Raw genomic sequence first — 21,594 nt, forward strand, 5'->3', positions numbered from 1 at the left:
GCTGACTTACTCTCTGGAGTTTGACCCCTTCTTTTCCAACTTAGATATTTCCTACGTTTTGGAACGGTAGTCCTAATCAAGGTTGACGTGTCCCCCCTTAACTGCCATATAGCTCCACAAAATGAAGGATATGTCTAAATAGTTACAAAGACTTTTTCTTTTAAAATAAATGAAGTTATAATATCATAATATTAATTAAGAATAGAATATCATAATATTAATTAATTAATTAATCATGCATTAAATTGCATTATTAAATACAATATATACATCCCCTGATTTATTTTAGGTTTATAAGATTCTCTCACAGTTGATGACAGTGTTTAAGATCATATTAATATATCAGATGAATATGTATTAAATTACTGCAGTTATAAAATAAATAAATTAAATTAATATAAACCTAGAAAAAAATATACAAACAAACATGAATATATGATTAAATAAAGAGATACATTAATACATAATGACACCACAGCAAAAGTCATCTTAGATAACGAGATAGTAAAATTGAATTTAAAATGTGGCTTGTGTTTTGATTTTGCAGGGAGGGTTCTGGTAATATAGTGTATTAAACTATTATGTGATGTTGCAAAGGGACACACAGTCATCGATGTACAGAGAGAGTTTGAATGGCTTGTATACCTTTGTCCTGCTATTCATGGCAACGGTCAACAGACCCCCTACAATGCCCTTCATTCCTGATGAAAATAAAATAGAACAGCCCCCAGGTTTTCTTGATACCTGCCAGAAGTCAATGGTTCATCCTGCGGAGCTTAGCCGGCAGGTTGTCCTCCAGCCGCCCCACAGTGGACAGAACCTGCTCCCGAGGGGGCAGCCTCTGCCTCTCTGCCTCCCACTCCTCTGACTCCCTGTCCAGCACCAGGAGCTGCAGCTGCTCCTCCCGCAGCCCGTGGGCCTGGGCCGCGGAGCTGGACCGCAGCCTCTGGATCCTCAGCGGCAGGTCCCCCGGGCTGGAGGCCTTTACCCCGGGCAGCGACAGGCCAGCCTTGGGCCCCCACCACAGGTGCTCCTCCTTGGTGGAGCTCATGCGCTGGAGCTTGCTGGGCAGCCTGGTGGAGGAGGAGGAGGTGGTGAAGGTGGCCTGGTCCTCATTGAGGTTCACGCAGTCCGCTGACATCAGCCTCTCCCGGCGACTCCCGCCTCGCACCCCGCCGCCTCCCCCTCCTCCCCCCAGGGGTGGGGAGGCAGAGCCGGAGGTGTCAACGGCCGGCACAGTGCCGGGCGAGGTGAGGGGCGGCTTCTTCTCCTGCTCCTTGACGCTGTGCGGTGGCGTGGGGACCTCAAAGTTGTTGTGGAACTGGGAGTAGTCCACCCGGAAGAAGCCGTCCTCCAGGGACATGACCGGGAGGAAGCGATGGCCCCAAAGCACCTCATCCTCGGTGTAGGACGTCCGGGCCTGGCACGTCATCCCTGTGGGGGAGGGGGGAGAGAAGAGGGGTGGGAGGGAGGGAGAGGGGAGGGGGAGGAGGGAGGAGGGAGGCAGACCCACAGGGTAATGTCAGGCAGCTAAAACCAAGGTAGAAGAATTAAGAATTAGAAGGTTGTGAGGTTGATTAGCCATTTCCAGATCTTTCCATGAGTATATCAACAGCTGCTGCCAGGTTAATTCACCTCCTGGACGCTCCCACTTGTGAGGTTACTATGGGTATATTTGGAAATGGCTTGTAAAGAACATTCAAAACTAGGGGTCCTTTAATACAATGGATCAGTGGAGGATGACATTGTAGAGCTTTCGACCGTCGTGATCAAACCAATCATAACCATCTCTCCTGGCTTCACTAGAACATGATTAGGATTTTTTCATCACACGGAGCAGTATTATCCTTTAAATGTGACCCGTGTGGATGAAAGGATCTAAACTGAGGTATTTTTTTGAAATCTTTTGTTAGATTGAATGTGATTATGAAGAATGAAGATGGAAATAAACGAACAAAAACTAGAACTAAACATCTCCTCTCATGTTGTTACCGGTGGTCTCCACGATGCCCTCCAGGATGACCACGATCTCAAACTGCTCGCTGCGGAGGGAGCGCTGCGACAGCTCGAAGAAGGGGCTCTGGCTGGTGATCTGGTGGCAGATGGTGAGCGGGGACACCAGGAAGAGCTGGTCCGCCCCCGTGCCAAAACCAACGTCCAGCTCACACTGGTCAAGGGGCAGGAACTCCCCCTCGGGGGTATGCCTGGACTGAGGACCAGAGAGTCAAACGGCTGGTTGGAGCTCTGTTCCAAAAATACTTCAGAAACACAATTCTACTATAACAATGTAATAAAAAAACATTTTTATAAACCTCCTGGTCTCACACTCAATATAGTTGATCGCATATTACTCATTTGAGATTCAATTTCTACCTCTCCATTTTTTAAGATCCATGTTTCAATATTATCTTGATATTGTCTGAAACTAGTCTTGTATTTCAAACTAAACTAGCATCCCCCCTCTCCAGCCAGGACATCATTTAGAGAGAGCACTTAGTCAGAGTCCTGCTGTGCTAAAACACATGGAACCTAATCCCACTGACACCGTGTGACTGCACAACCATTTGAGCATGTGGTGGCAGCCTGCGGCAGAGATACACTTCATTAGTTTAACAACCAAATCTCAATGGTTGGGAACATTCATTCAGACAAGTGCTCCTTGTTTTTTTTCATTTTAACTGAGTTTTGCCTCTCTTAATGTAAAGGTTTCAATCAAAGACTAAGATGTAACTGAGGCGTTTTGGAAAAGGTTAGAGGTTAGGTTTATTATTTTCTATATGTCACCTTTTTGCCTCATGTAAATAAATGTCACTGTTGTCAAATGAGGTAACACAGTGAGCATATGCCAACCTTGCATTTGCAGTAACCTTTTTATGATGAAGTGTTTCACTCTGCTCCCAGAATACTGTTAAAGGTCCCATGGCATGCTATTTTATGGATGCTTTAATATAGGTGTTAGTGGGCCCCTAATACAGTATTTGAAGATGTTCAAGAAATTCAGCCTTGGTGCAGAGTTACAGCCACTACGAGCCAGTCCCACAATGAGCTCTCCACAAACGTACCGTTTTTAGAGGCGGGTCAAGGTGGAGGGTGGGGGTGTGGCCCTGAGCAGCTTGGGGCCACGGTACCATGCACTAGTGTTTACAGTGGAACACTGAACACTCTGGATAATATATTATCATGGTCAAAAGCTGTTTGCGCCTACGGATGATATTATGAATCTCAAACGACTGCGTCGGGTTCTCAGACGCCTCTGGTTCTTCCACTTCCACATCAATATTAAGTACAGACTGAACTGCGAAATGGAGGAGAAAGGGATTGTTGCCCGGGGTTGTCTCCAGCGCTCCAGTGGGCCGCTACCATGGCAGCGAGCCACCGGGCTCCGGCGGGAGACAACCCTGGGAGACAACCCTGGGCAACGGGCAGCGCTCAGCGGGAAGCGGGGCTCCGGCGGACAATCCTGGGCAACAATCCTTTTCTCCTCCATGTTGCGGTTCCCAATTCCTTCTCAACAATGGCCGAGATATCCCCCACTACGAATCTTGTTGCGGAAATACCAGAGACCTTAGAGTCTTTTCACCAAATGGGAGCTTTATGCAAGCTTGCGTTATTGTGTTGCGTGTTATGCGCCATAACACCAACAGCAGAACGGTTATCCAAATAACAAAGAACACTTCCGTTACAGTGTGTGTATTCACGCACGCACACACACACGCATGCACGCACGCACACACACACACGGTCCTAGCTCATTGTCTCATTGGCGGGCCAAATTCTCTGGGAGGGCCAAGAAAAGAAAGGGGAGGTAACCTGGCCCCATATGATGTCATATGGGGCCAGCTTGCATATCGACGCATTTCAGCGATAATTTTTTCAAAGACTGAGCAAGATACCTATTTCTCAGTTTACACCTAATGCAATTTTTAGCTACTGGGGGACCAAAGGGAGGCTAGGGGAACTCAACTTAATGTTAGAAAAACTCATAAAGTGAAATGTTCATGCCGCAAATTATCGATTAATTCATTAATCGTTAGTTGATTGACCTTATCGATCGATTAACGATTAACTGATAAGCGGCTTTTTTCCTGAGAACATACATTTCTCATGGTGTCTTTAACGTAAAGCAAAATATTGCTTATATACTGAATAAAAAATGCACGTTATATTCCTCAATTAATGTTTTATTGTACCTAATACGGTACAGATAATGGCATTTAACCAAAATTCTGCACAGAAAATTTAAATACATAAAAAAATAATTGTGCACTGGCTCACCTGTTGCATGTGAAACATTAAGCAACATAAAATTTTAAATCTATACAATATGGGCTTAGCCTACACAACATTAAGCCTACATATAATTATCTGGTAAAGTATAAAAAAAACTTGAAACATTAGCAGCAGCACTTAAGAATCCCCCTTGTTCTGAGAAAGGTAACAGTAAGATCACTAGCCCTGGAAACTTAACATAACATGTAGTACTGAACACAACTTAAAGACCGGGTAAACCAAGAATAATTATGGGTTTTGAGTTTATAATACCACAGGAAAATATATTATTAACCACCCTGCCAAATTTGAAGGACTAAAAAAATCGCGAAGTATATAAAATTATGCTTCAAAGTTGATGAAAAATGAGCAGTAATCCCAGGCTCAGGACGGTGGGGGCGTGTGCGCTGCAGGCCAGGAAACCACGCCCATCACCGGAGAGGTAAACTTAAACTTAAATAAAGTAAACGAACCGTTAACGTTACGTTTCCCACTGTGGCATCCAGGGAAGATGCACCAACGAGGTTGAAGAGGCATAACGGGCAAGCTAGCTGCAAACTGACAATTCAAACCAGACTCGTGAGCGGTAAAACCATAGACGGGTGAAACCACAGAATGCTAGTGCGCGGTTAATGTAGACCCGCCCATTTTAAACCTGCACACAGAACATTCTCTGAGGCCTAGCTCCTCAAGGAAATGATGAATGGGAAAAATATTTTTTACATGTTTTGAGGGACACATTTAAGGCCTAATTAATATGATAAGAAGAAAAATACTGAATTTGGTTTACCCGGTCTTTAAATCATCCCTGAGGAAGGTGACAGTAAAATTAGAGGGCCTCTATTAAACAATTAAATGAAGATATAGGCTACCGCTCCTGAAACAAAAACATTCCTGTCTCAATGTGTTTTCAATAGACTCCTGACCTAGACCCCTGTATTTTTGTTCAGGAAAATAAGCATATTAACATGGTCTGGAGTAAGTCGTGTGCGCAGCCTGTTTACAGTGAGGCCAGCTGCTGAGAATACATGTTCAGATTTTAGTTTTTGTAGCGTGCTTCCAGGCGGGTAGTTACGGTCGCTCGAGAAGGGATATTATAACCTGGCTCCATGAAGTGTATTAACTCCCGAAATCCCTCGCCGTCAGTGGTGCTAATTGGCATCATATCTTTTTCGATCATGATGCCGCAAATCGTCTGAGTAGGCCTAATGCCCTCAGCTTTCCTGTCGTCGCATACTCGCCTTCCCATCACCGCGGCGATAGTCGGTTGTGAAGGCGATGGACTTCCTCCCTGCAACACGGCTGCATGCAGGTTTTGAAGGTGGTATCTTAGCGAACTCGTAGAGCTGCTGAACTTAAACGTAGTACCGCAGAGTTTACATTGAGCGTCTTTGTCATCATTAAGTTTGAAATGCTCCCACACTCCACTCCGTTTTGATCGCCTCATGTTTATGTGCCGGGTCTCTCGCCGCCCGCGAGAAACCCGCGGGTGTCTCGTAACGCGGGATAACCGCGTTAACCTATCCCGTAGGTTAACGTGGTTATCCCGCGTTAACCTACAATTAATTTAATTTAATCGATTAAATTATTTTCGACAATTAACCGATAGTCGATTAACCGTTTACATCCCTACATGGGACCTTTAAATGTGCAATGACAAAAGACTAAAGCTGGAAGAACACAAGTTCACAGCGATGGAACACCCATCCCTTCCAATTCTAGAAGCACGACAGTGTTATTACAGAACTAATTAGGTGAATTGCTTTGCTGGTTCGATGATTTTCATGATAAATGGGACACTTCCAACCCATTTTACTTTTAATAGGAACAACTTAAAATTGAAAAACAACCCAATCGCATTTCCCTCCCACTCAAACATATTTTGAATGATTACAAAAACAAAACTCCATTGTTTATTGTTGCAGTGACCCCGCTTACAGACCCCCTAGGCCAGGGGTTCTCAAACTATATTTTGTTCTTTTAATTGTTTGTTACTCTGACCGTTCTGTTTAATATTGTGGAAAGGATGTTAGTGAATGATTCAGAGCATGATGCATTTTAAATGGCATCACTTTTGGTCTTGTGTTTTCATTTTTCTTAAAACAATTGTAGCTGAAAATAAACATAGCCAAATTACAACCAATAGCTTCAGTCATTGAGGGCAAAAATAGGCCCAGATTTTTTTTTTTGTTTTACAAATCAAGAGTAGGCCTGATTTGACTAATTGGCTTTGCATCCTTTCCTTATTTTATTATTATTATTTGTATCAATTTTATTCACATAATTATCCCTCCCTGCTAATTTGTAGTTCACCAAAACACCCTGAAACAACTTGATTCTCACATACTTATGCCACCATATACACTGCCACTGTATGTATGTATGTATGTATGTATGTATGTATGTATGTATGTATGTATGTATGTATGTATGTATGTATGTATGTATGTATGTATGTATGTATGTATGCATGCAGGGCTGTAGTGGTAAAATCAGAGGTGGGTAGACCGGTGACATCAGTGTCAAAATTGTTGGTTATTGTTATGATGATATTGTGGTTATTGTTTAATGTTCATTTTGTGAAAAGAAATGGAATACTACCTGCAGTCTATTACCCAATGTTTTTATCCAATTCATGTGTGGCCATTAGACTGTACCAATTACATCACTGAGTGCTCTCTCATGCCTTCAGTCACTATATCCAAGTGTTTATTTAATCAAAATAAAACAGCACAAAACATCTCAGAAGAACTACAAAAAAAAAGATCAACCAACTGTGTCCTGGTCAGAGCAGGGTCTGTTTAGAAAAACAAAACAAACAAAATAAATGGTACCTCTCTAGGAACCACAAATGTAATTACATTACAGAAAACAATGTCCACTACACTAACTCAAAGCAATGCCCAAAGGGCCTCTTTATTCTGCTGTGGTGCTGGCTTACAGGGGCTTGTTTTTGGGTCTGAAGCACCCCTGTGCTTTACTAGCCAGGACCTCACATACCCGTTGGGGTTCCACTTTGTAAGTGGAGGGCCATTGAGGTTAACAAACATCAGAGAGGAAACGTTTGATATGAGGAGACTGCACCTGAGAGGAGAGAGGATGATGTTCATTAAGCTGAACCCTCTCTCACACTCCGCACTGCTCACTGGAATTAGGTGGAGAATTCTGGTTAGTGGAGCCAAGTTTTCTGGAACTTCTTTATAGTCTCTGAAGCCCTCAAGCATGCTTCTTTGATCAAGTCCGAACCGTTGTGCAAGATGCTTGATATTTGATTCTCCATATTGTTCACTTAAGGGCTCACTCCAGTTTTCTGGGTTGAGGACTTTAAAATGGTCCAGCAGTTGTGTGTATTGAGCCAAGTTCTCTGCTGACACACTAGGGTTCCTGCTTGAACCTGTGCTGAACAACCTGTCCTCCAGGTTCTCAATGAGAGAGTGAAGAAACACTGATGAGTCTATCTGCCTTACTCTTGGACTGGTTGTAAGGTGAATTCCATGAAAATCATGTCTCTCCTCAGCTGTAAGAGCCTCCTGCCTTTTGTAACCTGGACAAGTAATCATTGAAGAGATTATATGGATAGTTCGTCTCATTCGTTTGTCTGCTCTTGTGAGCATCATCCCCCTTTCTTGCAAGCTCAGGGAAAGGTGTGAGATCTCCTCTAATGTGTCATACCTTAGGCCTAAATCACATAGGAATTCTTGTGTCTCCATTTTAGCCATCAGACAGCAGGGCTTTGTAGGAATTCCATACAGCTTTCACGGTTCTAAAACTGCTGGCTGCCCATCTGACATCAAAGACTCTCCCAATCTTCAGTAGATTCACTTGAACTTGCTGTGCATGATCAGCTAGTTCCCTAAAGTTTTTTGGTGGTAAAGTGGTAAAGTGTGTCTAAAAAAGACGTGAAATGATTTACATTGTTAACTTTTTTGACTGTCTCCCACAGCCAATTCTATCCTATGGTTTAGGCAGTGCCATACAATAAGGTGAGGATACATGAGCTGTAGTCGGGCAGCTACACCCGACTTCCTGCCCAGCATGGCACTTGCTCCGTCACTGGCAAAAGCAATGAAATGTTTTTGGATGCTGTGCTTCCACAGCATCTGCTTCTGATCCTTCTGTTTCAGATTCTCAACTGTCTGTCACTCCTCTGTCTGTTACTTCTCTTGCTCCATCTCCTCTCTGTTTCTTCCCTTCCCGTATCTCCTCTTTTTTCCTCCTCTATTTGATCCTCTTTTCTCTGTATCTCCTTCATCTTTCACTTCATTCTGTTACTCCTCTGTTACTTCTCTGTTGCTCCTCTCTCCTTTTCTCCACTGACTGGTGCACCTCTTTCTTTATTTCCTGTTACTATCCTCTCTCTTTCTCCTCCCTCTCTTTGCCTGTCTCACCACTGCCTGTAAAATTTATTGTATTGGAGAATTATGCCCTGGGTACACCTGGTAGGCAGCCTGTCACGTTATTTAGCCTACTGGCTAATCTACCCCTTGCTAAAATACCTACAAAAGCATGTCTGAATGTCTAATCAAGTGCTACAGCCCAGGTCCACGTTCACACACGTTTGTTATTAGAGAAGCATCTTAAGAAGGGGAGCTTTCTGAGAACTTTCTGCCAGAGTAGGCGTGTTCTTTATTTTCCTACAAAGTGATGACATGCACCAACATCATCCACACCTGTTTGTTGTGACTTCAAACCCGAGATTGCATTGTAAGAGAAAAATAAGCTTTGTTCCACGTTGTAAAGCAACGCAATAAACATAACTCGCTAGCAAAGAGCTGTGTACAATTAGTGGTAACGTTATCGTCACTGACTGAATAAATCATCTTATGCGAACCAAAACAACCTTAAAATAAACTTAATGTTGCTCTTTGGACTTACTTTGTAATCAGGGCCTTGTGTTGGCATCTTTGGGAGGGGAGATGCTGCGGAGACGCTTTAGAAATCGACGAATATCCATTTTATATATATATCGCAAATCGCATAAACGTTTCTCGAGTAACCTGCCGCTTCCTGATGTCGGCGCCACAGGCAGCGATTGGTCACACAGACACGCACCATAATGCAGCGCAAAAATTATGGATAAATTGCTTGTGCTTGTGTAGGTACAACACATGAAATGTTGCCACTTTAAAAATTACACCAAATGTATTTAGGAAGACGTAAAGGCATGTAAACATAAAAAAAAAGAAAAGAAAAAAAATAATTTACAGGTGCGTAAACGCCACTCAGAGGTGCGTAAACGCTATTTCCAAACTTCCAGAGGTGGGTAAACGGCGTTTACGTGCGCTTAGCCACCACTACAGCCATGCATGCATGCGTGCGTGCGTGCGTTCGTGTGGCTACCTGCTGAAAACGTTTCTGCCTGTGACAGATGGTCCTTCTGGTGTTTGCCTCTGTGACACATTTCAGCCGTAATATCCTCACATAGTCACAAGGGGACAGCACCAAGCACATATAATAGTTAAGAGGTAATATCCTCACATAGCCATAGGGAGCAGACTGAGCACATGTAATAAAAGCTTCATCACTTGTACATAGTCACAAGGGGGCAGCAATGGATAGATGAAGTGGGCAGGTTTAAATGTTGTAGAAGACGCCCACTCGTACCTGTCTATTTAAGCACCAACTTAGCTTTTAGACAACAGATTCTCCCGGGCACGGTTAGGGTTCTCTTGGGCAACGTATCGTTAGATATTAAGCTTAGAGAAGCTCCGTGCATGTTATGTACAATTCCTCCATTGTTTCGGCCGCCTTTTCTGGATTAAAAGAACTAATGTACTTGTCCGTTTTCTTACAAATTATGCAGTAGCACAGGGCCAGCAGAAACTATTGGCAGGCCCGTCTTGAATCTAAGTTTTTTTCGTGGAGTGTTACTTGTTGAGCCTGACGCACTAACGTTGTCCGATGGCACAGACTTGCCCCCGCGTGCATCTTGAACTCCAGCCAGCCGCTTGGCCCGTTTCTCGGCAAAATACAAGCGCCTTTTGTCAATAAAACGCTGGTAGCAAGTCGGGTGAAGCCCAGCGTCCTCGGGAACATTTTCATATTCTACATCTATACAGTGTTTGTATGTCTCGACTACTTATTGACTCTCGCCATCACAGCAAAGCCACCATTATACACAGTTTCTGTAAGTATCCCACCTTGGGAGAGTAAAATAATTTACCTCTTCATTTTTTTACAGTCGTGAGATGCATGTAGCATGTTTTATGATCCTTTTTTCTGACTTTTTAAAAGATGTTCAAGATGTTTTAGAGCATTTTCCTCGTCGTCGCTACTTGTTGTTGACACCGCCATCTTGGATTTGCCCAGCTACCTGATTGATTGAATGCGAAGCACGTGACAAAAACGTTACCACTCGGAACAAAAATATTGTTACGCTAAGCAAGAAATAGTCCTGACTTTAAACACTAATTTAAAAAATACTGCAGGATGTCAAGAGGAGAACTTTTTTGAATATCTTTTTGAAGAACCAAAAATCATTTAGTGCCCAGACATAGACAAAACAGGATCACCTTATGGCCTACTGGCTGGCCGCCTGTTGCCAAACCCTGGCCTGTCTGCTGACATGTGGGCCTCCCTGGTAATATTTCACCTGCCTTGCCAGTGTTATATTATCTTTTGTTTCCTTTAGTAAACCCCTTTATCATTCACATGCACGTGCAGCCAAGGTAGAGCTGAACATCAGGGTCACTCTTCTTACTCACGTCCTCTTCCTCCCCACATCAGGTCTCCTTACACGTGCCAGCTCCTTGTTTGTTTCTGTACGACCACCATATATATTTGAATGTCTAATATATGAAGCTCCCTCTTCAGGAGTATCTGGCCAGGGACCTGCAGTGGTGTCATAGCATCCTGAGAATTTATGAGCCGTAAGTAGCATGGAGGGTGGGGGTGCATGATTATGGAGAATATGTGACGGTGCTTTTACACTGTGCAGTCGCTGAGATTTACTACCGCATGGCTCGTTTCCCTTTCCTATAGTCCCGGTAACCTTGGAGCGCTGGAGAGGAGCCTCCAGCCTGAGGCTGGTACAGGGCTGGTGAGCGGCTGATGAAGGTGACGGGCTAATGAGCGGCTGATTCTACGGTACAATTCCCCCTTCCACTGGTTGTACAGTACAATTCCCCTTCCACTGGTTGTACTGGTTCTACGGTGCGATTCCCCCTTCCACTGGTTGTACGGTACGATTCCCCTTCCACTGGTTGTACTGGCTCTTAGGGGTGGGAATAAGTATTGCTATATTTGGGCCACAATTCTCGTACATTGCGATTCATGTCCCCCATATTATTCAAAGGCAATACAAAAAATGAGGAAAATGAGACTGCTCAACTCACTTCAAATGTCACATTTAATTCTGTGAACAACATTATCTTCTACACATTAACTGAAGTGCAAACTTAGGAGGGTAGTGCAAAAACGTTGTCCTTGAACATTCAGGACACAGGACCTTAGTAATTATTCTCTGAATAGACCTCTCACATTAATGCTGAGCTCCCAGCACATAACTTAAAATGAGGGTTAATGCGTTTATAACGCCATCTTATTTTAACGTGATTAATACAAATTGACTTTTTTTTTCACTTTGATTTTGAAAGGTTTTGCCCACAGAATGTCAGCATTCATATCAGAAATCATTTTTGTTTTTAGTTCCACTTACTTTACATTCTATTACACTTGCAGTAAGTGACTGCCTGCTACAATTGCAGTAAGTGACAGCCTGTTTACAATTCACAAATCTGTGGTGCTACTTATTTGAATTTAACTACACTTGTAGTAACTGTTGGTTTACAATTGTACTAATTAACTGCCTGTTTACAATTCCCAAATCTGTGGTTTTCTGTAAGTTTCATATTCAACCCACTGAGTGAGTCCATAAAACTCCCTCAAGATAAACAAAAATGTGTACTGCTAGAGTCCAGTCCTGTTGGCTGCAAGGTCATAAACCAAAATGTTAAATTAATTTGGGAATATTGGATTTTTTGTTCCGAAAAAGGAGTTGGTCAACATGCTATCAGAGTAAACTAAATAAAAAAATGAAAAATATGTATATTTATATTTTTTTATAATAATTTAATATTGCAATACATTGCACTACTGTATCGATATAATCCGTGCGCAAAATATTGCCAATCAATTTTTTCCCCCATCACTACTGGTTCAATGATACGATTCCCCTTCCACTCGTACCAGAATGAAGTTGATGTTCTCTACTATCGGACAAGGATGTAATTTTTCTTTTATTAAAGAAATGTAACCGAGAAAATGTCTGGAAGTCAAACACCCTCAAAACAAGACTAAATATAGTGCTTAGATAGATCATGAGTAATACGAATCCTGCGGCTACAGTAAATGCTGTAGTTTAGACTTCTGCGTACGAATATAGCCAAGAATGTAAAGACATTTAGGTCACATGATGAATGAACTCCCTGTCGGGACATGGGCGTTTACCGAGACATTGGAAGATGCTGATGTGGTGAAGGATGCTTTGGCTGATTCTGCACTCTGAACATGACTTGACAAAGCTGTTCTTGGCTTTGTGACGTATCGGTTTAGGACACCGGACTGAAGACAATAAGAGGGCTATGGCCCAAACCCAAAGGAGTGTCTCTGGCTCGTCTATCAGGCAGCCAAGAAACCCTGAGGCAGGCGGTGGGTTTGGACATGTTCTGAAACAGCCAACAGACTGCACTTAGTAAGTAGCAACTTACGTGATCAATTACTACGGAAATGACTATTGAAATGAAAATCAATAAATTTTCTTATGATCCATTCATTGAGTGATCAACGTATCTTTTCAATGTGATGGTATAGTTGGGATAGTTTCCATTTGTATGCATAGATCCTCATTCTGAATGGAATTTGTGTAAAAGCATCTGATGGTCGAGATTGCCGCCTTAACCTTTGTTTATGCTGCTTCACACTACAGGATAGCCCTATGTTGGGCCCCATTTCCCCCTTCTGACTCTGGTCAGCAAAGCCCTGATGTGTTGATGGTTTTACTGGTTACTTTTACCAGATACCCAGACGACAGATGAGAACGCAGGAAATTGATTGTCACACGGGAAAGAGGATAGCCAATTGGGATAACATAATACCAACCATTCATCAGGTAATCATAACGTAGGCCATGGCTGCAAAACAAAAGTGAGCAGTGCCGTGTTCCGATATCCATACTTCCATGAGTACACTTAAACATAGTACACTTTCCGCAGATTTTCAGATGTTAGTGTTGTTCCAAATCGAATACTCTATGGTGCACTGACAGTGCACAAAAGTATGATCGCGACTACCCCCGCGGCTCGTTACCCGCCTAAAACATCCTGCTTTGAACGGTGAACCCTTTTCGTCTAGCAGCTATAAAAGCTATAAAAACTACAAAATGACTCCATTAATGCAGGCTATGTGGAAAATGCGCCAACGTTGGCTCAGCCTGGCGCCACCTCTTCCACTGTGTAGCTAAGATGGCTGTCGTTGAGTACGAAAAGTGTCGATCCAAACTCAGCGTTTTGAGTACACCATCAGTACACTTCTTTTCTCTCGATCGTAATTGGAACGCCCTACGTACTCAAACTAAGTATAGTAAGTACGGATAGTATGGATATTGCACAGCACCAGAACTTGGAGGAACAGCTTGTAGAGTTAAAGAAATCCCGAAAAACTATTGCAAAAGCTAGCCTAGCTAGTTCCTCCTGATCGACATAGCCATGTTGATTTACACTTCACGATTGTCACGATTTTGATCATGACTCCGGTTCAGGAAGTGGGACTGGGTTGTTGTGGATTCGAATCGGTTAGTGTGTGGTGTGCTGTATTGTCAAAATCCTTCACATCTGGTGGCATAATATCCCCCTTTAGATGCATCTTAATTTCTTGTCAGGTGTGTGGTCCCTCACGTTTTAATTTTGAAGAATGGTCGAGACTCTAGTGTACCCTGCATTACCTACAGCTGTGATTTTTGGACCATTTTTTATTTTATAATTTTGGTATTTTGGTTCTTTTAGGAGTGACTGCTCCTCATCATTGCAAACGTCACAATATGAGGAGTATGGGTTCCATACATAACATTAAGTCAAGAAGAGTGATGCACTCCCACTCTGGCCGTGTGCTGGGGGGGTGGGGGCATAGCGTATGTGTCACCCATGCCCCCAGGAGCAGTGCCTACTTCCGCAATAGTGATGGGTAGTTTGCGAACAAATCAGTATCAATCAACGAATCAACGAATAAATCAAATGAACGACTCTTTCACAAGAACGAACCGATCTGATACAGTTCTCTCTCGTTCGTATCGTTCTCCGATACTCAACTCCCAGACCCACCCGCTAGTCGCAGATTTGCTGATGCTGACTTGTGAGTCGCTGTTCGTTCACTGACTGTGTTAAGTGGTGAAGACTCGAGGACTGAGACATCACGAGAGCCAGCCGGGCAACAACATCCCGATTCCGAACATGAAGCACTCCTCAGCTGAAAGGAACCTAGTTAATTTTCTGTTGATTGATGACCATTTGCACCATTGCACGATCGTGATTCGTTTGAGAATGAGAAAGAGGGAGGAGCTGAGTCTGACCGACTGACCGAACTGAATCAAGCAAACGAATCAGGAAATCCACCACTATTCCGCAATCCACCAGTGCTCAGTGGCCAAGCCTGGTATTGCAGTTTTTTAGCGGGCTGTGGATGGGTCCCTCAATTCATGGGGCCCAGAAGTAGGTATCCTCATTGACTCCAATACAAGTGGGGAACAGGAATGTGTCTCTGCAAATCTTTTCTGGATATCAATCAAAGGCTCATAATTATCTTTGGACCATGTACTATTAAAATGTACGTTTTCTCTTTTCAAAACGCCACCTGTATTGTATGATGTGTACTTTTAGGGTTACGATAAGACCTTTCATTTAGCGTTAGTGGGAGCGGGGCACTGAAATTATATATGCTATGTTATCGGGGCTATTCGTCATGATATCAGACTTATCGAAATGACGTAATAATTTCTGTTATCGGCCCGATAATTATCGTGCACCCCTAATTTAAATACAAGGTGTTTTTCTTTAACAGGTCAAAAAGGGACAAACTAAGCTAAAATAATAATATAAATAATAATTGTTAAATAATAATTGTTGCCCAGATGGCAGGAGTGTAATTTAAAGATCACATACAGAGAATCATCGGGGGGGTTAGTAACTTATACTTCCATGGTCGGTAAACAATGCGACTGTGATCGCTCAGACCTCTCGCTTATGATGCTACAATGCTAACAATGCTAGAGAACGCACTAGGGCGTGGCTAGGCTCCCATGATGCGGAAGCAATTCTCTCCTTGATGTTGCCCCACGCCACTGAGCAGTATCCATAAGAATGAATGGGCGCCATGTTCAAATCCGGTGTCCATTCTTTATAGGTCCATGGTGTCACCCTGGGAGACAGTGAGGACACTCCCACATGTGGGAGTTAGATGTATGGCTTTACCCCAGAACCCACTGAGTAAATCAGGGAGAGAGCAAGGGGGAAAAAGAGTCTGAGTCTTTTTTAACATTGTCTGATCAATATACCAGGGTAAATCCACGGGGTGAAAATAGCATACATTGATATTCGTATATCAGCAGCATATCAGCATATTGATATCAGTATATCAGCATATACTTATAATTGTACCAGGGGTGCAAATAGCATGTACTGATAATTGTACCAGGGGTGCAAATAGCATGTACTGATAATTGTACCATGGGTGCAAATAGCATGTACTGATAATTGTACCAGGGGAGCAAATAGCCTCACCCTTATTATTATTATTATTTGGCTTTAAAGTTTCATCAAAGTTTTGAACCCTTTTTTCACAGTGTAACTTTACCTTGATGAGTTTGCAGCGGATCTGCGCGGACACCATGTGGCTGTCCCTGAGGTTTCCCACCCGAAACATGAGGCACAGCCGCCCGTCCCGCCGGGAGATCACCGCGGTGCGGCTGAACATCAGCGTCTCGGCGCGCTTCTTGGGCTGCGACATCTTGATGAACATGCAGCCGATGAGGAAGGCGTCCACCACAGAGCCCAGCAGCGACTGGAAGAGGAACAGGACGATGCCCTCGGGGCACTTCTCGGTGATGTACCGGTAGCCGTAGCCGATGGTGGCCTCGGTCTCGATGAAGAACAGAAAGGCGGACGGGAAGTTGTACACGTTGGCGACACACGGCGTGTGGGACGCGTCGTGGCCGCCCGGCCGGAGGTCGCCGCGGATGAGGGCGATGACCCACCACACGGAGGCCATGATCAGCCAGGCCACCGTGTAGGTCAGGATGAAGATGAGCAGGTTCCAGCGCCACTTGAGGTCCACCAGGGTTGTGAAGAGGTCGGAGATGTAGCGGCCGCTCTCCCCTCCCAGATTACCGTGCTGCACGTTGCAGCGGCCGTTCTTCTCCACGAGCCGCTGCCTCTTCCGCCTGGCGGGCGCGGAGAGAGGGGCGCCCTGGTCGGTGTGGACCACCTGGTCGGTATGGACCCCCTGGTCGGTGTGGACCACCTGGTAGTCCTCGCCAAACTTCCTTCGAATCGTAGACATGTTAGGCTATGACTCAGGCTCTCCAAACGGGGCCAGAGAGAAAGACGCGGGCTATCCTTGAGATAAGTTTGCTCATACTCACCCCCTCACTGACATATGATTCTAGTTCATGGAAAAAGCGAGCGATCCCGTCTGCACATCACCACCCAAAACACTGCGTCCGTTGTGCGGAACACAGGCTCTGAGTCCTGCAGCCTGCGGTCATCCACCACCGCAGCAAAGTTTAGGATCAGACGCATGTTAATAATACTGCTCAGAAATCCAATGCATCATAAATACAGAATGCAGGACGATGTCCTTGGTCCGTTTGCAAGCTGGAGCTTCGGGGTAGTTCAAACGCGCAGTTCTCCTGGCGGGCACGTCCACGGTCACCCAGGTATGACTTCTGCAGAGAGACTGAGGAGAGGAGCTGCGGCACTAGTGGAGAGCCCGGAGATTGTGAGTGGATGAGAGTGATGGGTCGGTCGCGAACGAGCCGGTTCAAAGAGTCGGCTCTTTTAAGTGAACGATGGGAGTCGGCTCCCAACCGCGAGCCGTTTGGTTTTTTTGTGTTTTTTTTAAAGGAGACATATTATGGTGTTTTCCCAACAAGTAAACATAGTATATGAGTTCCAGAAAACATGTTTTTGAAGCTGTTTGCTGGAAATAGCTTTTAGGAAAAAAGATCTTGCCTACCGCTATAGAGCTCGTAAGTCCTGCCCCTTCCAGTGGTCCCCATGGGACCTATGAGATCGTAAAATATGAATGGGTTTCAATGGAGAGAAAGTAATTATTTTCTGGTCCCAGTCTTTATATACCCCAGATTACACATATGTTGTTTGTGGATTTAAATTATAATTTTTCATGTCAAGAGTTTGACCGTTTATTGTGCAATTGTTCAGGTAAAGGCTGTTAGAGAATACACAAAAAAAAGACTAGTCAAAAGTCATGCTCCCTGCGACTGGCGTGGACAAGACCGACAATCTCCCCATCGGCATAACTGAAACTCTCCACATGCCCCGAATTATAATGGTTTTCACCTCTTTCGATGCTGTTGCCCTTGGAAAAAAGTGAAGTGAAGTGGAGCAGAGAGATCGCCATGTCTGTACCAGAGTTCTAAGTGTGGTGACGTATATCATTCACGTCGAGAGCAGCGAAGAGCTGTAGTTCACAAAACCGCCTCACACAAAACCCTAACATTATCAAACTTCTTCACAATAAATTGCACTTTTCTTTGCATGAAAAATTATCATTTAATTCCACAAACAACATGTGTTATCTGGGGCATATAAAGACTGGGACCAGAAAATAATTACTTTCTCTCCATTGAAACCCATTCATATTTTACAGTCTCATGGGTCCCATGGGGACCACCGGAAGGGGCGGGACTTACGAGCTCTATAGGCTCGGTGCAAGACACTACTTCCGCTCACTCGAGTGCGGTGGTATCTACTTCCGGCGAGATGGCAACGTTTTATACTCAGTGTTTGCAAGACCTGCCCAAGCTAACGATAACAGACGTCCATAGACTTGTCAGAAAGGAATGCCCTGCCCCCCGGAGTAAACAGGAAAAGGGGTACAAGATGTACCTTTCAAGTTGTATTGACAACTTTGAAGGTAAGTTTGAAACAAACATCAGAATACATTCACATTATATCGCTAGCGTGCTAAGTAGCTAGCTAGCGCAGCTACTCACCAAAGTCTGCGAGTAAGATTATTTACCACTCGTATGTGCTTCAGGTTGATAAATCGACTACCATGTTGAAAAGAAGTCCAGTGTGTTTTAATTAACATTACATGCATGCTATCTGTTGAATATGTTGAATTTCAATGCCATGTCCGAGGTCACAGCTCTGCAGAGAATCTTGCTGAACGAATACGCAAAGGTGGGGTTCAGACAGCCTTAATGAAGAGGGGACTGGCACTGGAGCCAGTAGCTATTCAGGAGTATGCCCACATTAAAAACATCTGCTACTGGCCATCAGGATTTATCGTCCATCCAGATGCTCCCTGGCTCGGAACCTCTCCAGATGGTGTCGTTTTTGATCCCACGGAGGCACCACCATTTGGGTTGGTGGAGGTGAAGTGTCCCAACGTGAAGAGCTATGTGGACTGTGTGTACCTGCGCATGCAGAATGGCGCCTGAAGCCTGAAGCCAAGCCACAGTTACTATTGGCAGGTGCAAGGCCAGCTGCTTATCGCTGGAATGCAGTGGTGTGATTTTGTGGTTTTTGCAGAAGATGTTCTTGTGCAAAGAATTTTTTAGGATGAGGCGGTCGCTAAGGTCATAAGGGAGAGGGGGGATCATTTCTTTTTTTTATCATTACTTGATCTGATCTTTTTAAAAAAAAAGCAATGTTTCATTCAATCTGTTCTGTTTCAATCAAATGTTCTTATTGTTCATCTTTACAAATCTATACAAAGCCTGAACTAATCTGTTTTTATTGTTCATCTTTACAAATCTATACAATGCTTGAACTAATCAGGTTTTATTGTTCATCTTTACAAATCTATACAAAGCCTGAACTAATCTGTTTTTATTGTTAATCTTTACAAATCTATACAATGCTTGAACTAATCAGGTTTTAATGTTCATCTTTACAAATCTAAACAAACCCTGAACTAATATCAGGGTTTATTGTTCATTTTTACAAGTCTATACAAAACCTGAACTAATGTTAGGCTCAATAAGTAAGCATGTGTGTTGTGTTTTTACTGTTCAGATTTGCACAGCTGTACAAGCACATTCATTGTTCAGTTTAACAAATCTCTGCCTACACTTAACCTGAGACCATACCCTTTGAACTGATTGAAATGACAGCGCAAAGTGCAAAAACTGGTTTGTTGATAGTAAGATCACTGAGTGTAAATTTTTTCTTATTAAAGTCTACATATTCTAGTTTCATCTCTGGTACATTTTTATTTAAAGTCAGTAGAAACCCAAAGCTAAATGTAATGATGACAATGACAAAAAGAATGTTGGTTTAGGAAGCAAGATCTTCAAGCAAGAATTCATGCGATGATTTTACACAAAAACTGTTCGAAAGTATTCAAATTATTAACATATTTCTTAAATAAATAACTACAAAACTATACAATGAAGTATTATTTGGGCAGTATTATAGTATTATTTGGGCAGTCCTCAACAGTTCTGAAAAAAAAATTATCATGTCAGCCTTTTCTGCTGCAAGGCATGCTCTTTCCTGGAGTTGAACATATCCGCTCCGCTGGAGTGGAGATGACTGGGCACATGTATAAATACTGGCCAGGTTAAACAAGATGGGGAAGGTCCCTCTCCTCTCCCACCACCACCCAGCAGGATGGTGGAGCGCTGCTCTGCAGGTAGACCTCTGTAGTCTTCAAGCTCCGTCCGTGCTGTAATGGGACTGCAACTGACTCCATTGATTGCTAGACAGTAATGCTTTAATGAAACGAATACATCCGCTTCCAGCTGCGTGTGATCATTCATTATACAACAGTGCCCCCTTGTGTCCTAGGGACCTTATCATATCATTACATCTCCCCTTTTCTAAGGTGACTTAACTGGAATAAAGGGCAACAGTACTGTGTAATTAGGGACCAATTGTTTTTGCTTCGGCCAAAATTTCCCCCTTTTTTTTCTGCCTCTTCGACTGCATTTCCCCCCCCCCCCTGAACATATACGAAAACTCATTTTTATTTGCCAAATTTGTGGGGACTGCTGTAAAATTTGATATTCTATGCGTCAAATTCAGGTTGGCCCAAAGGTGGCGCTATACCAACTGGCCAAAATCTCAAACTTTACACAAGCATATCTTGTCACCGGTTTGACCTACACTCATGAAACTTTCGTCATACATGCACATCCTCATGCTGAACAAATTTGGCTCAAGTGCCCTACCACTTCCGGGTGGTCAGATTTCCCGCCATTTTGAATTTAGTTAAAAACAGTAAATTGCCTAAGGATCCCACATTTTTCGACTTTGACAAAAATCCTTTGGCACATATCATCTATGGCCCATTATCTTCAATCTGACAAAAGGATTAGTCTGTACAATAAAGTTTAACGCACCCATGAGCCATTGAGTTCTAAAAGTGGTGTGGTTTAAAACGCCAAAATAGTTAATTGCTCATATCAACATCAAGTTGGACTCTTATGATGTTAACCCCACAACAAAAGTTGTTCAGAATCAAATTCTGAACAAGATAGTCTACATTTTTTCAAAAGGGGCGTGTCATCGAAATGGGCGTGGCCTGTCACTAAAATCGCCACAGTTCATAGACGCAATGTTTGATTTGAGCGGGACCGACACAGTGGCCGTTGGGGACCAAAGTTACAACTGCCCAAGTAAAATGAAGTCGATTGGCAAAAAACATGGCCGCCATAGGCTAAAATTCGTTACATTTTTACAAACTTCCACTCTGCGGAGACCGTAATAGCTATGACTATGAAATTCACAGGACACCTGTAGACTGGTGCCTGCATACTTGCCAACCTTGAGACCTCAGAATTAGGGAGATTTTCAAAAGGGCCGGGGGGGGGGGGTAGGGTGTATATATATATATATATATATATATATATATACACCCTACACCCTATATATATATACACATATATACACACACACACACACAAAATAAGAAAAATGAAATACTTGAATTTCACAGAGTTCATTTATTGGACAAAGAAAATAACAGTCCACAGTAACAAAGTCAAGTAACAAATTTAATAGCTGTCCACAGTAGCCTACCCGTGCAAAAGATGGTAAATAAAAAACAAATTATTAATTAAATAAATAAAACCAAAAATGCATAGAT

General features: G+C 43.3%; 1 pseudogene across 1 annotated transcript; it reads right to left on the reverse strand.

Annotated features, from left to right (window-relative positions):
• Nucleotides 1-754: 754 nt before the first annotated feature.
• Nucleotides 755-16,818, reverse strand: LOC311366807 (G protein-activated inward rectifier potassium channel 1 pseudogene; annotated as a pseudogene). The gene is made up of 3 exons: nucleotides 16,114-16,818; nucleotides 1,993-2,209; nucleotides 755-1,434 (listed from the first exon to the last, which is right to left on the reverse strand). The product of its transcript is annotated as a G protein-activated inward rectifier potassium channel 1 pseudogene (transcript).
• Between the last annotated feature and the right edge of the window lie 4,776 nt (nucleotides 16,819-21,594).

The sequence above is a fragment of the Micromesistius poutassou genome (assembly GCF_964030765.1).
Source record: "Micromesistius poutassou genome assembly, chromosome: 21".
Taxonomy (NCBI): Eukaryota; Metazoa; Chordata; class Actinopteri; order Gadiformes; family Gadidae; genus Micromesistius; species Micromesistius poutassou.